The following is a 13,136-nucleotide window of genomic DNA, read 5'->3' on the forward strand; positions in this document are numbered from 1 at the left end:
CGTGTTTCAGATGCAAAAGTAAAAGCAGGCACTGAAACCAGTGTATATCCATGGGAAACCTTCACTTTTCGGATAAGGCCACTGGAATGCATGCAGCAGGGCTAGAATTTAAGAGGTGACTCCAGAAGTCCGTGTCATATGTAGCTTTGTTCGTGCTTTACTCTGCTGTGCTCAGCCTAGAGCAGGCACCGGAGAAGTTGGATTCAAATGCACTTTGAGGTAGGAAAGTGAGGAGAGACAGCAATGTGCATGTCACCTTTCAAAGCTCACTGTGTGCTGAAGATGCCCAGCAACAACTTTCAAACCTGGCTCTTTTCCTGAGGGAGCAGAGTTCAAACATTAGTGCTTTACTCTGCTGTGCTCAGCTGAGAGCAGGCGGCGGCGATGTTGGAATCAAATGCACTTTGAGGTAGGAAAGTGAGGAGAGACAGCAAAGTGTGTGTCACCCTTGCAAAGCTTACTGTGTGCTGAAGATGACGAGAGAGATCTTTCACTCCAGGCTCTTTGGCTGTGGGATTAGAGTTCAAACGTTCGTGCTTTACTCTGCTGTGCTCAGCCAAGAGGAGGCACCAAAGATGTTGGATTCAATGCACTTTGAGGTAGGAAAGTGAGGAGAGACAGCAATGTGTGTGTCACCCTTCAAAGCTGGGTGCTGAAGAGGCCCAGCAGAATTATTCACTCCTGGCTCTTTGGCTGAGGGAGCAGAGTTCAAACATTCGTGGTTTTTCAGTCACGGGCTGCTGTATCGGACACCTGGTTTGCTGGTGACAGGCGGGATACAAGAGTCCCAGAGAAGATAAAGGGTTTTGGGGCAGGAGTTAGCAGGGCTTATTGACAGGGCTTTAAACTAGTTATGAAGGGGGGAGGGGATTTAACTGGGCCTGTTGGGGACAAGCCCAAGAGGAGCATGCTAGGGATTGAAGGATGGCGGGCTAAGGAGGACTATCAATCTCTTGTTCCATTTGTGGGAAAGGATAGCTTTTTAGACCCTGTCCCGCAGGGGAAAAAGGGTACTAGGACTGGCTCCCTGAAACGCCTGTACACCAATGCACGCAGCATGGGGAATAAACAGGAGGAGTTAGAAGTCTGTGTGCGGGCTAAAGGTTATGATCTAGTGGCAATTACAGAGACATGGTGGGACAGTTCACATGACTGGAATGTGGTCATGGATGGCTATGTCCTTTTTAGGAAAGATAGGTCAGCGAAGCGAGGTGGTGGAGTTGCTCTTTACGTGAGAGAGCAACCAGAATGTATTGAGTTCTGTCCGGGGTCGGATGAGGAGCAAGTGGAATGTCTGTGGGTACGAATTAAGGGACAGACTGGCACGGGTGATACAGTTGTGGGGGTCTATTACAGACCTCCTGATCAGGATAAAGGAGTTGATGAGGCTTTCTACAGGCAACTGGAAGTAACCTCGCGACTACATGCCTTAGTCGTCGTGGGGGATTTTAACTACCCCGATATTTGCTGGAAGACTCACACAGCCAGTCATTCACAGTCTAGGAGGTTCTTCGAATGCATTGATGATAATTTCTTAATGCAAATGGTGGACGCACCAACTAGGAGAGCAGCGCTGCTAGATTTAGTACTCACCAACAAAGAGGGTTTGGTCGAAGCGGTGACGGTCAATGGCAGCCTTGGCTGCAGTGACCATGAGATGGTGGAGTTTAGGATCCTGTGTGGGAGGAATAGAATACCTAGCAAAGCCACAGTTCTGGATTTCCGAAGGGCCAACTTTGGCCTCTTCAGTCAACTGCTAAGGGAAGTCTCATGGGAAAGTGTACTAGGCGGTAAAGGGGCTCAAGATAGTTGGTTAGCATTCAAGGACCGCTTCTTCCAAGCTCAGGATCGGAGCGTCCCAATGAGTAGGAAATCAAGTAAGGGATCTAGGAGACCGGCGTGGTTAAACAAGGAGCTGCTGGGCAAACTCAAGTGGAAAAGGAGAATCTATGGATTATGTAAGGAGGGGCTGGCCGCTTGGGAGGAATATAGGACAGTGGTTAGAGGATGTAGGGAGGCAATTAGGACAGCTAAGGCCTCCTTGGAACTCAATCTTGCTAGTCGGGTTAAAGGCAATAGAAAGGGCTTCTTCAAATACATAGCAACTAAAACTAACACAAGAGGCAATATAGGCCCACTGGTGAACGAAGTGGGTGCCCTGGAGACAGAGGATATAAAGAAGGCAGAGGTGCTGAATGCCTTCTTTGCCTCTGTCTTTACTCCTGCAGACTCTCCCCGAGGGCCCCGGATTTCTATAGCCCCAGAAGGAGTCAGGACAAAGGAGTTTGCTTTGGTAGATGAGGATTGGGTTAGGGATCAGCTATGCAATCTGGACATCTGTAGATCGATGGGTCCGGATGGAATGCACCCACGGGTGCTGAGGGAGCTGGCGGAGGTCATTGCTAGGCCACTCTCCATCATCTTTGGTAAGTCATGGGAAACGGGCGAGGTGCCTGAGGATTGGCGGATGGCAAAGGTCACACCAGTCTATAAGAAAGGCAAGAAGGAGGACCCGGGTAATTATAGACCGGTCAGCCTTACCTCCATCCCTGGAAAGGTGATGGAACAAGTTATTCTTGACTCCATCACTAGGCATATCAAGGATGAGGGGGTCATTAAGAACAGCCAACATGGTTTTATGAGGGGGAAGTCATGTATGACCAACCTTATAGCCTTCTATGAGGAAGTGACTAGGTGGAGGGATGATGGTAGAGCGGTAGATGTATTTCTTCTTGATTTCAGTAAGGCATTTGATACTGTCTCCCACAGCACCCTCATAGATAAGCTAAGGAAGTGTGGGCTCGACGATCAAGTAGTGATGTGGATCGAGAACTGGTTGAAAGGAAGAAGGCAGAGAGTTGTGGTCAATGGCGCAGAATCTAGCTGGAGGTCTGTGACTAGTGGAGTCCCTCAGGGGTCGGTGCTGGGACCGGTGCTGTTTCATATTTTCATCAATGACCTGGATGAGGGAACTGAGTGCACCCTCAGCAAGTTCGCTGATGACACAAAACTGGGAGGAGTGGCTGACACACCAGAAGGCTGTGCTGCCATTCAGCAAGACCTGGACAGGCTGGAGAGTTAGGCGGGGAGAAACTTGATGAAATTTAACAAGGGCAAGTGTAGAGTCTTGCATCTGGGGAAGAACAACCCCATGTACCAGTACAGGTTGGGGGGTGACCTGCTGGAAAGTAGCGAAGGGGAAAGGGACCTGGGGGTCCTGGTGGATAGGAGGATGACCATGAGCCAGCAATGTGCTCTTGCGGCCAAGAAGGCAAATGGCATCTTAGGGTGCATTAGAAAGGGTGTGGTTAGTAGGTCAAGAGAGGTTCTCCTCTCCCTCTACTCAGCCTTGGTGAGGCCGCATCTGGAATACTGCGTCCAGTTCTGGGCCCCTCTGTTCAAGAAGGACAGGGAATTGCTTGAAGGAGTCCAGCGCAGAGCCACAAAGACGATTAAGGGAGTGGAACATCTCCCTTATGAGGAGAGGCTGAGGGAGCTGGGTCTCTTTAGCTTGGAGAAGAGGAGACTGGGGGGTGACCTCATCAATGTTTACAAATATGTAAAGGGTGGGTGTCAGGATGATGGAGCTAGGCTTTTTTTCAGTGATATCCAGTGATAGGATAAGGGGCAATGGGTGTAAACTGGAGCATAGGAAGTTCCACGTTAACATCAGGAAGAACTTCTTTACTGTAAGAGTGACAGAGAACTGGAACAGGTTGCCCAGGGGGTTGTGGAGTCTCCTACACTGGAGATATTCAAGGCCCGCCTGGACAAGTTCCTGTGTGATGTACTGTAGGTTACCCTGCTCTTGCAGGGGGGTTGGACTAGATGATCTTTTGAGGTCCCTTCCAATCCTTGGGATTCTGTGTGTGTGATTCTGTGTGTGTGACCCCTGGCTCTGGCAGCCTCTGCCCCTCTCCCACTGAATGGCCCCAGGAGAGACAGCACCGCAGCTCCTGGGAGCTGGTAAACCCCAAACGGGTGGGGATGGGCCTCAGATGGAAAACAATTTGGATATGGGGAGGATCCCCATCCGCTCTGGACTCCCCAGGTGGCTCCAGAGCACCCAAACACGGGGAGGGGCCAAACAGAAATGTGCCAAAAAGGGATAGTTGGTGACGTATTTGGAGTATCGGGGCTGGGGGAAGTGAGGATGGGAACGCCGGCCCGGCTATTTTTAACTGAGCATTGAGCCGAGCAGTGGCAGGTTTCCTTCCTCTTTCTCTCTCCTGAGCGCTGAGCAAAGGAAAACTAGAGAAACCTCCACAAACCTCCACTCTGAGGCAGGGAGGCCCAGGAGAAAAAAAAAGAAGAAGAACCCAGCACATTTCTGTGCAGTGTTGGGATGGATGGATTGGGTTGGGAATGTCTCTGTGAAGTGGGAGGATACAGCAGTGACCCTGCTGAGGCTTTTCTAGCAAGAGAAATGCAACCAAGGACAAAAGGGACTGGTCTGACAGGGGAGTCAAGCTGGAAGGGACAGGGGAACAGAAAAAGCAGCAGGATTTTTCTTTCCAAAAGTCCCAGGCTCTTGTTCCAACACTTCCTAAACAAGAAAAAAGGGAATATCCCCATTTCAAGAAAGACGGATTTAGTTCCATTTAAGAAAGAGAGGAACTCAAAATGACAAAAAGTTTTGTTTGTTGTAGCTTTCTTTCCCAGAATCACTCTATCTTGTTGTCTTGAAAGAAGCAGCCAAGCCACAACTCCCAATTTGATGCCAGCACCAAAAACCCCCTCAAAGATCTAAAACTTTGCCATCAATTACCAACACACACCTACAGTGCCAGGACACCTTATTCTTCTGGGTGTATCAATACCCCAAACCATGTGGACCACATCCCTGCCCGCAGGATGGGCCAGCCAGGACCGAAATCTCATTGTCTTTCCCTGGAAAACACAAAAATGTTTTGCATCAAAAAGCTTTAGAGAATAGGCTCATTCAGTGGTGTCATCACTGTATTTACAGCTTCTGCTAGTGTCTGTGTTTTGCAGGTAGCCTGCAAAGGAGTGGAAACATTACGTGGAGTGAGATATATGTATTTAGCTATGCATAACTCGCAAATACATCAAGCGCTACCTACGCGCCACATCGAAGGAATTGTTTGCCAAATACTTCACCCGCTGCTGTTGGTTTCTCCGAGTCTCTTCCCTGAAAAGAGAATCTATCCTACATTAATCAGAGAGCAAATACAAAGCATGACAGGAACAGCTCTTGGCTCCACCAAGGAGGAACGCGTGCAATTGCTCAGTTCCTTTCGGTTTGGATGCTGAGCCAGAAACCCTGGTGAATGCCCCTGCCATGGGCAGGCACACCTTCCACTAGACCAGGTTTCTCAAGTGGCTTTAGTAGGTGTTACATTGTCACTGGGCTTGGATCCAGAAACCAGGGGCTAAGGAGGCAAAACTAAAACAAACAGCACACACCCCCCACCCCCTCCCCCCACATGCCTTTGCAATTCTCCTCTTCCCGTGGCTCCAGGGGCTGGGGCTTCAGGAGCAAACACATTCCTGATGTGTACACTAACATCTTGAGCAATGGTCTTTTTCCCTCAGTGCCTGGAACCCAGCTGGGATAACCCTGGGAGAGCTCAGGGGGGACTCTCCAGCTTCCCACAATGCGAGCCACATCCCAGTCATGTTTGTGTGGGTCCCTCCTGGGTCCCCAGCCAGGGCTACCACCGCTGGGGACACTTCTGCTGGCAGTGGCCCAGCCCCCCGGCTGACCCCAAACCTCATGCTAAGCCACTGAGGGTTCACCAAGGGGAAACACCACTTCTCATCCTTCCCAAACCATGGGCCATCTGCTTCCTTTTACTTCTTTTCATATCATTTTTATAAAGGTGCAGCTCGACTTTGCTCTCGTTTTCTCTCTTGCCCAAGGACAGAGGCTCATGTAGTCACTCCATTCCAGCAGGCTCCCTCCATTCCTGAGTTTTCCCACACAACAGTTCTTATCTGCACACAATTCCCTGCCATGGCAGGTTGCTCCTGGGAACCTCTGCAGTACTGCAGCCACTGGGCCTGTGCACGGATGACGAGGGGAACCCAGCAGCCAAGGGGACAAGGCACCCACCTGCCCCTGGGTGATCGAGGGGCTGCAAAGCAAATCAACTGCCAAAATGTCCCCCTCGCATGTTGGGCAGGGATGAGCTGGGGCTCTCGGATGGAGGTGGGATGGAGCTGGCACCAGCGTGGCGTCACTGCGGTCAGGATGTCAGGAACAAGCGTGCCACAAGAGTCGAAGCTGGGAATCCGGAAATAAAAATATCAGCCATGATGTCAGGCTTCCTGAAAGCATGATTGACTGTTTAATTCCACACACATGCACACTCCTCTCCTCCCAGCCAGGGTGACTCAGCCCTGGCACGGCTGCAGAGGCTTCTCCTGGCTCCTGCCCTTGCCGCGAGAGCGGAAAACGCACCCTCTCTTAAGCGGCGGCAGCAATAATCATGGCCAGCACTCACAGGGCTGGTTGACTGCTGCCAGCTCAAACAGAGCTGGAAGCACTCTCCCACACTCAGCCGGGGCAGCAGAGGCACCCGCTGCTGAGAAACCACTCTCCATTGCCCTGGCATGCTGCTGAACCCCAAACCACCAGCCCAAGGGATGAGGATGCTGGGCATACGAGGCAAGGGACCTCCTGGGGTGGGAAAGCCAAAGCTGTGATGCTTAAAATGCTACCAAGCCAGAGCACTGCTGCTGTGCGATGGCTTCTGCTTCCATGGCCATGGGGCATGCTTCCCATCAGCCCATGCCTGCACTGGCCTTAGTGCTTGGCAGGACCATGCATGCAGAGGAAAATAAATCCATAGCTTGAGGGAAGAAGATAAGCTCCTTGGGATAACCCATCTCCTAGAGCCATTTCTTTTAGTCAAGTGCAAAGCTGCAAATGCGAAAATTGAGCCAACAATTTGAAAGCATCAATCCCACACGAGGGAATTAGAAAAATACTCTCAGAAGAAAATGGGCTCCTCTGGGGCTGGCTTGAAGCAGAGCTGCCTGCTCATGGGGCCATTTGGGCCGGGTTGCTTTTGGTTTATTTTAACTGGTTTTAGTATTTGCAGGTCTTAATCATTTACTAAGCAAAAGTAGCCCACTACAGCTGGGAACATAACCCTTCAACTGGCCCAGTTTCCCTTCCCAGCAGCAGAAGCACTCAGTGATTCTAAAGTTCACCTTTTGTCATTGGCTTCGAGGCTGCTGAGCACAGCACTGTGCTTAAACCGAGCTGCCCCCAGACTCATCCCTCCCCTGTTTCATTTCCACCTCCCAGCTGTAATTTTGCAAGGCTGTTTCTGCAGGAGGAGGCCAGAGGCACCATGCTTCCCACGTGTGTCACCTTGTGCATGTCCTCCTGTGCTGTGGCTGGCAGTGCAGGATGCCCACCAGTGTGCTACAACCCCAACAGCGTTCTGGGGCTGTGCTGTGTCCCCTGTGTGTGGGACGAGTGGTTTCATGGGAGTTGGTGTGCTGCGTGACTGCCTGCCTGCCTACCTCTTCTGGAAGTCTCTCACGCCAATCTTGGCTTTTACACTAGTTTTACTCCCCAAGTTTCTAGCTGTAGACATGCAGCGAGTCCTCTTCCAAATGCAAACCCCAGAATTTATACATTTAGAATCCATCATTTACTTTAAAAGCCCAAATTCACTGCTCTCAGGCCCAAACTCAGGGCTCTGGAGGGAGAACCACACAGGGCATTTCCTGTTACCGGTGGGATGTGGCTGTAGGACTTGGCTTCCTTCATCACCCCTGACCAGACCACCCTGCTCACCACAGGCATCCAAAGCCCTGTGGCTCTGCACAACAACACCCCCCCAAAACTGGAAAGCAAAAGCTGTGGTGTTTCCCTTTGCTTTTTCCATGCTGTAAAATGACACTGGCCTATCTTCTAACTTCCCTATGAGGCCAGAAGTTCTCTCCCCCGCCAGGGTCAACCTGGGCACGCAAGAACATAAATCCCAAGAAGCACTTTAAGCTAAATACAAAGAGCCAAACTGACTTTTGAAACAAGCATCCCAAGGAGCATAAAGCCTAAGAGGGTTTGCAAGACACCCAGCCTGCATCTCTCTGAAGACAGAGCAGAGCTGAGCCTTTGTCTCCCACATCAGAAGCAGCCTGTGATAAAAAGAGTGGAAAAAAAGGGAAGTCACAAGAACATTTGCTGCTGGAAACTGCTCATGGGGAGGACGCGATGTCTGGAAGGAGCCTGTGGCACACAGCATGTGCCAAGGAAAGGGACAAGATGTGCTATCTCCTCACCCACACTTGGTGTGAGACACAAAGAGCATCCCCCAGGCTGGGGGGACCCTGGGCTCCTGCCTGGGCACCATGGTGCCCACCACGAGCACCCTGCACCCCGAGAAGAACCAACCAATCAGTTCAGTAGATTTCATTTGAAGACGGTGAGGAGGCGGCTCTGCAGATGGCATCAATACCAGTTCTGCTGCCGACTCCACGGTGTGTCATCGGTTCTGCTCAGCCTGAAGAGGTGCAAGTAGAGAAAACAATGTCATTGTTGCTAGGATTTTCGGGCTCCGGCTGCCTGGCCAAGCTGAGAGTGTGTGACAGGGCTGGGGAAGGACAGCCGCGAGGAATGGTGTTATCTCAGCTGAAGAGGAAGATGAGTAACTTTCCTAGAGGCTGAGTCCTTTCAGTGCACAAAGGCATTTTTTGAATCAGATTTCAGGTATCAGCAATGTTTCTTGCTCCTTTGGGCTTCAAGAACATCAGAGCCTGTGCCTGCTGTGAATTTGGGGGATGGTGACAAGAGCCACCCCGAGCTCTGAACTCACAGAAACATCTCAACCTCGATGCACAAAACCACCAGAAATTGTTATATATCAGACACCCGACATCCCTATTTACCCCTGAAACACTCCTTCAGTGCCACACTGGACACAACTGCAGCAACGAGCAGCGAAGCTCCCTTAGACCCCCTCACGTCTCATCCCACCGCAATGCCAACACAGGAGACATGGCACAAGGCAAATGCTCCAGCAGCTTCCTGCGTTGCCCTGCCTGCCCCAGGCTTGCAGTAGTACAAGAGGTATAGCACCTGCACAGGATCCACAGGAGGTCTGTGGCTTTTGGGAGCCTGAACCAGCCTCATTCCAGTCCTCATTTGTTGTTGCGGGCAGCACTATCACCCCACTGGAAACTGGCATTTCTTTCTTAAAAGCTCTGTGCCCAATGACTACCAGCTCCAAAACTGTTTGGTGGGAGGCACACATCTCTGAGAGGTGATCATAGAATCATGGAATGGCTTAGAAAGAACCTTAGAGCTCATCCAGTTCCAACCCCCTGCCACGGCCAGGGACACCTTCCACTAGAGCAGCTTGCTCCAAGCCCCGTCCAACCTGGCCTTGAACGTGCCCTCCTCGCGCAACCCCACGCTGCCTGGAACGTGCCAGGAACATTCATTTCCACTTCATTGACCACCGATCCCATGCACAGCCTGGGAAGAGCAGCCAGAGGCTGCTTTGTCTGGGACCTGACACCATCCCGTTCCAGGCACCAGCAACAGGACACAGGGCAGCCCCGGAACCGGGCCGAGAGGATGGGGATGAGGAATGGCCTCGCACAGGGAAGTCTGCGAGTGCTCCAAACATCTGACATCCAGCCCAGCCAGGTTCTCGTCCCTGAAAATACAGAACCCTGACCTATTTCCAGGGAACGTGAGCACCCCTTTAAACAAATCCCTGATAAATGAAGGCAAGGAACCATTTCCTCCCTATTTCCTTCCATTAGAAAAAAAAAAAAACACTACCACTAATCACCAATAAAGAAATAAAAGCCCTAAACGAGCTGCTAGTGACTGCATGAGTAAGGTCCCTCTCTCCCAGCTCACCATGGACCTGACCCCAGGCACAGCCAGGCTGCCCTGAGCCAAACCATTGCTCTGTCTTACCTGCACTACATTAAAAACCCCAGCCATACAGAGCTGCAGTCAGGGGTGTGCTGAGGTTAACTGAGGCTCATCCCCAAGGGCACCCCCTGGTTTATGACTCCAATTAATTTATTTTTTTACTCCAATTACTGTTACCTTTTTTTCCCCTCCAGGAAAAGCTTATGTGCAAGAGCCCTTTAGGGAAAATAGGCTCCACGCTGGGTACAAGTTACTCCTGGGGACGTTCCAATTGGACACAGGAGGGAAATTTTTCACAATGAGAACAGTCAGCCTTTGGAATAATCTCCCCAGGGAAATGGTGGATTCCCCAGCACTGGATATTGTTAAGATTCACCTGGACAGGGTGCTGGGACCGCTCCATCCTGCTCCCTGCTCCCCTCTAAAAGCAAACCCCGCTTCAGAGATGGCAGCAAGCAAACGCCTCTGTGGCTGCCACAGCGCCGGCGGCCCCAGGGGAAGCAGCCGGTCCCTGGGACACCGCGACCCGGCCAAGTGCTGCCCGGAGCAGCCTGCTGGTAGCTGGAGCAGTTATCTCCAGATATGGAGAACACTCCCCAGCCCCAGCAGTGATGGTGAAGAGAGGGACACTCACTGCCGGACGTGGTCCACACCGTGCCTACAAAATGAAGCATCTCATCTAGCAGTCACCCACGTGCAAATGCAGGTCTCAAAGTGGCTTGGAGTAAGCATGTTTGATGCTACAGGTGCTAAGAGATGCTAACAAAGTGCTTTGGAAATAAGCCTGAGAGAAGGTATCGCTGAGAAGTATTTGCAAGCACTTTAATTTGATATTCATTTGGTTTTAAAAAATTGACTTTTTCCCTGCAAGACAAGCTTAAATATTTGTTATTTGCACTGCAAATGTTAACAACAACAAAAATGCAGTAATATTTATGGGAAGTCAGGCAGTGAAGTGGGGAATGGAAGCAAGAAACCAGCTTTAAAAAAAGAGAATAAAACCAATTAAAATTGTCAGGAAAGCATTTGTAAGGAGAAACTCCACAGCAAACTCTGTAACACTTAGGTGGAAAGATCTCTGTCTCCAAGACAGTCCTGTTTTCCTTTCTCCAATTCTCCCCTCTTCCCTAAATCTAAACAAGCATTCTCGGCCCTTGAATGTAAAAAGAATGACTCTCTAAATGCTAAGGACCTCTCCAAACCTGAGATTTCCGTCTGTTTATCAGCAATGCTTGTTGATGTTTCCACTTGGAGGAAATAAGGGTTTTTTTTCGGGGGGGGGGGGGTTTAGGGGTTTCTTCTTCCTTAGACTGCATACTCATTTATGAGCCCCACCACACTGTTGCAGCTGCGCATCAACTTTTTATGATTTTTTATGATTATTATTTATGAGGTAAAAATCAGGCACGATTACTGCAGAATAGACCCGATTCAATTAGACCTAACCATCACGGAAAGAATGAGCTTTAATCTTACTTCCTTTACCTCTTACTTAATTCCTTCCCTATTCATAGTGGGTTTCTCTCTTATTCACTTGAATCAGAATTGACTTCTTTGAAATTCAGAGGTGGGCCAGATTGCTGTTTCCCATACAAAGCTCAGCACAGTTCCTGTTTTTCCAGGCCATTTTACCAATGCACATTCATAGTTATTATCCAGCCTGATCTCCTGAAGTATTGAAAAGTGTCCCCTTTTACATATACTAATTTGTTTTCCAACACTCTAGTAGCTTTGCCTAAAGTCCAGGTCATTCTTTTCATAGGCTCCCATCGCTGTGGCTGTTGTTTGTCCCCTGGAAACGGGGTAGGCTGCTTGTGCTGCTGGTTTCCCCAGCTGATATCCAACACAAGTCACTTCTGGTTGCAAGAAACCACATTCATCATTAAAAAAGCAAAGTACTGAATCAGAGCCTTCCTCTGCTCCAATGTGCCCATAGTTTATAGCGGGGCACCTTCATGTATTTGCAGATAGTCACTGCAGGTTTAAGATGCTGAAGAGGGCAGGTCTTGACCTAATGGGACATAGAAGCCTCATTTGGACCTCTTGGAAGAAAAACACTTTTAATTAACTTGTGCTGAAAAAACAGTGTTTCACAAACATGATGGTTGTGACCTCCCTTACATCCCAGTGCCTGGGACCACACTAAATTTAACAGCAGATTCACCTGAATGCCTTAGATTTACCACTGTGCTGAAGCCTCAAATGAAGCTGCCACAGGGAATGCTCCCCACTCTCCCACAGCTTCACAACCATACTGTTTGTATTTACTCAAATTACCCAATTAACCATTCCCTGAGCAGGCGGAACCACTGGAAACAACTTCCAGCCGTACGTAAATACAGAAAGACATCAACTCGCTCACACTTCCCTGAACAACCCTTTCCTCAAGCCAAACCCAAGGTAAATAAGCTTCTACACTGAGATACTAGAGTTGGCAGGCACAAGCACCTTCACTGATAAACACTACTAGTTAGAATCAGTAGGTACCAAGACAAATCTCAGCTTTACAAGGAGACACTTGGGGCCTGAGATGCGTGTTTCAGATGCAAAAGTAAAAGCAGGCACTGAAACCAGTGTATATCCCTGGGAAACCTTCACTTTTCGGATAAGGCCACTGGAATGCATGCAGCAGGGCTAGAATTTAAGAGGTGACTCCAGAAGTCCGTGTCATATGTAGCTTTGTTCGTGCTTTACTCTGCTGTGCTCAGCCTAGAGCAGGCACCGGAGAAGTTGGATTCAAATGCACTTTGAGGTAGGAAAGTGAGGAGAGACAGCAATGTGCATGTCACCTTTCAAAGCTCACTGTGTGCTGAAGATGCCCAGCAACAACTTTCAAACCTGGCTCTTTTCCTGAGGGAGCAGAGTTCAAACATTAGTGCTTTACTCTGCTGTGCTCAGCTGAGAGCAGGCGGCGGCGATGTTGGAATCAAATGCACTTTGAGGTAGGAAAGTGAGGAGAGACAGCAAAGTGTGTGTCACCCTTGCAAAGCTTACTGTGTGCTGAAGATGACGAGAGAGATCTTTCACTCCAGGCTCTTTGGCTGTGGGATTAGAGTTCAAACGTTCGTGCTTTACTCTGCTGTGCTCAGCCAAGAGGAGGCACCAAAGATGTTGGATTCAATGCACTTTGAGGTAGGAAAGTGAGGAGAGACAGCAATGTGTGTGTCACCCTTCAAAGCTGGGTGCTGAAGAGGCCCAGCAGAATTATTCACTCCTGGCTCTTTGGCTGAGGGAGCAGAGTTCAAACATTCGTGGTTTTTCAGTCACG

Source organism: Lathamus discolor, chromosome 10 (assembly GCF_037157495.1).
Source record: "Lathamus discolor isolate bLatDis1 chromosome 10, bLatDis1.hap1, whole genome shotgun sequence".
NCBI classification, from domain to species: domain Eukaryota; kingdom Metazoa; phylum Chordata; class Aves; order Psittaciformes; family Psittacidae; genus Lathamus; species Lathamus discolor.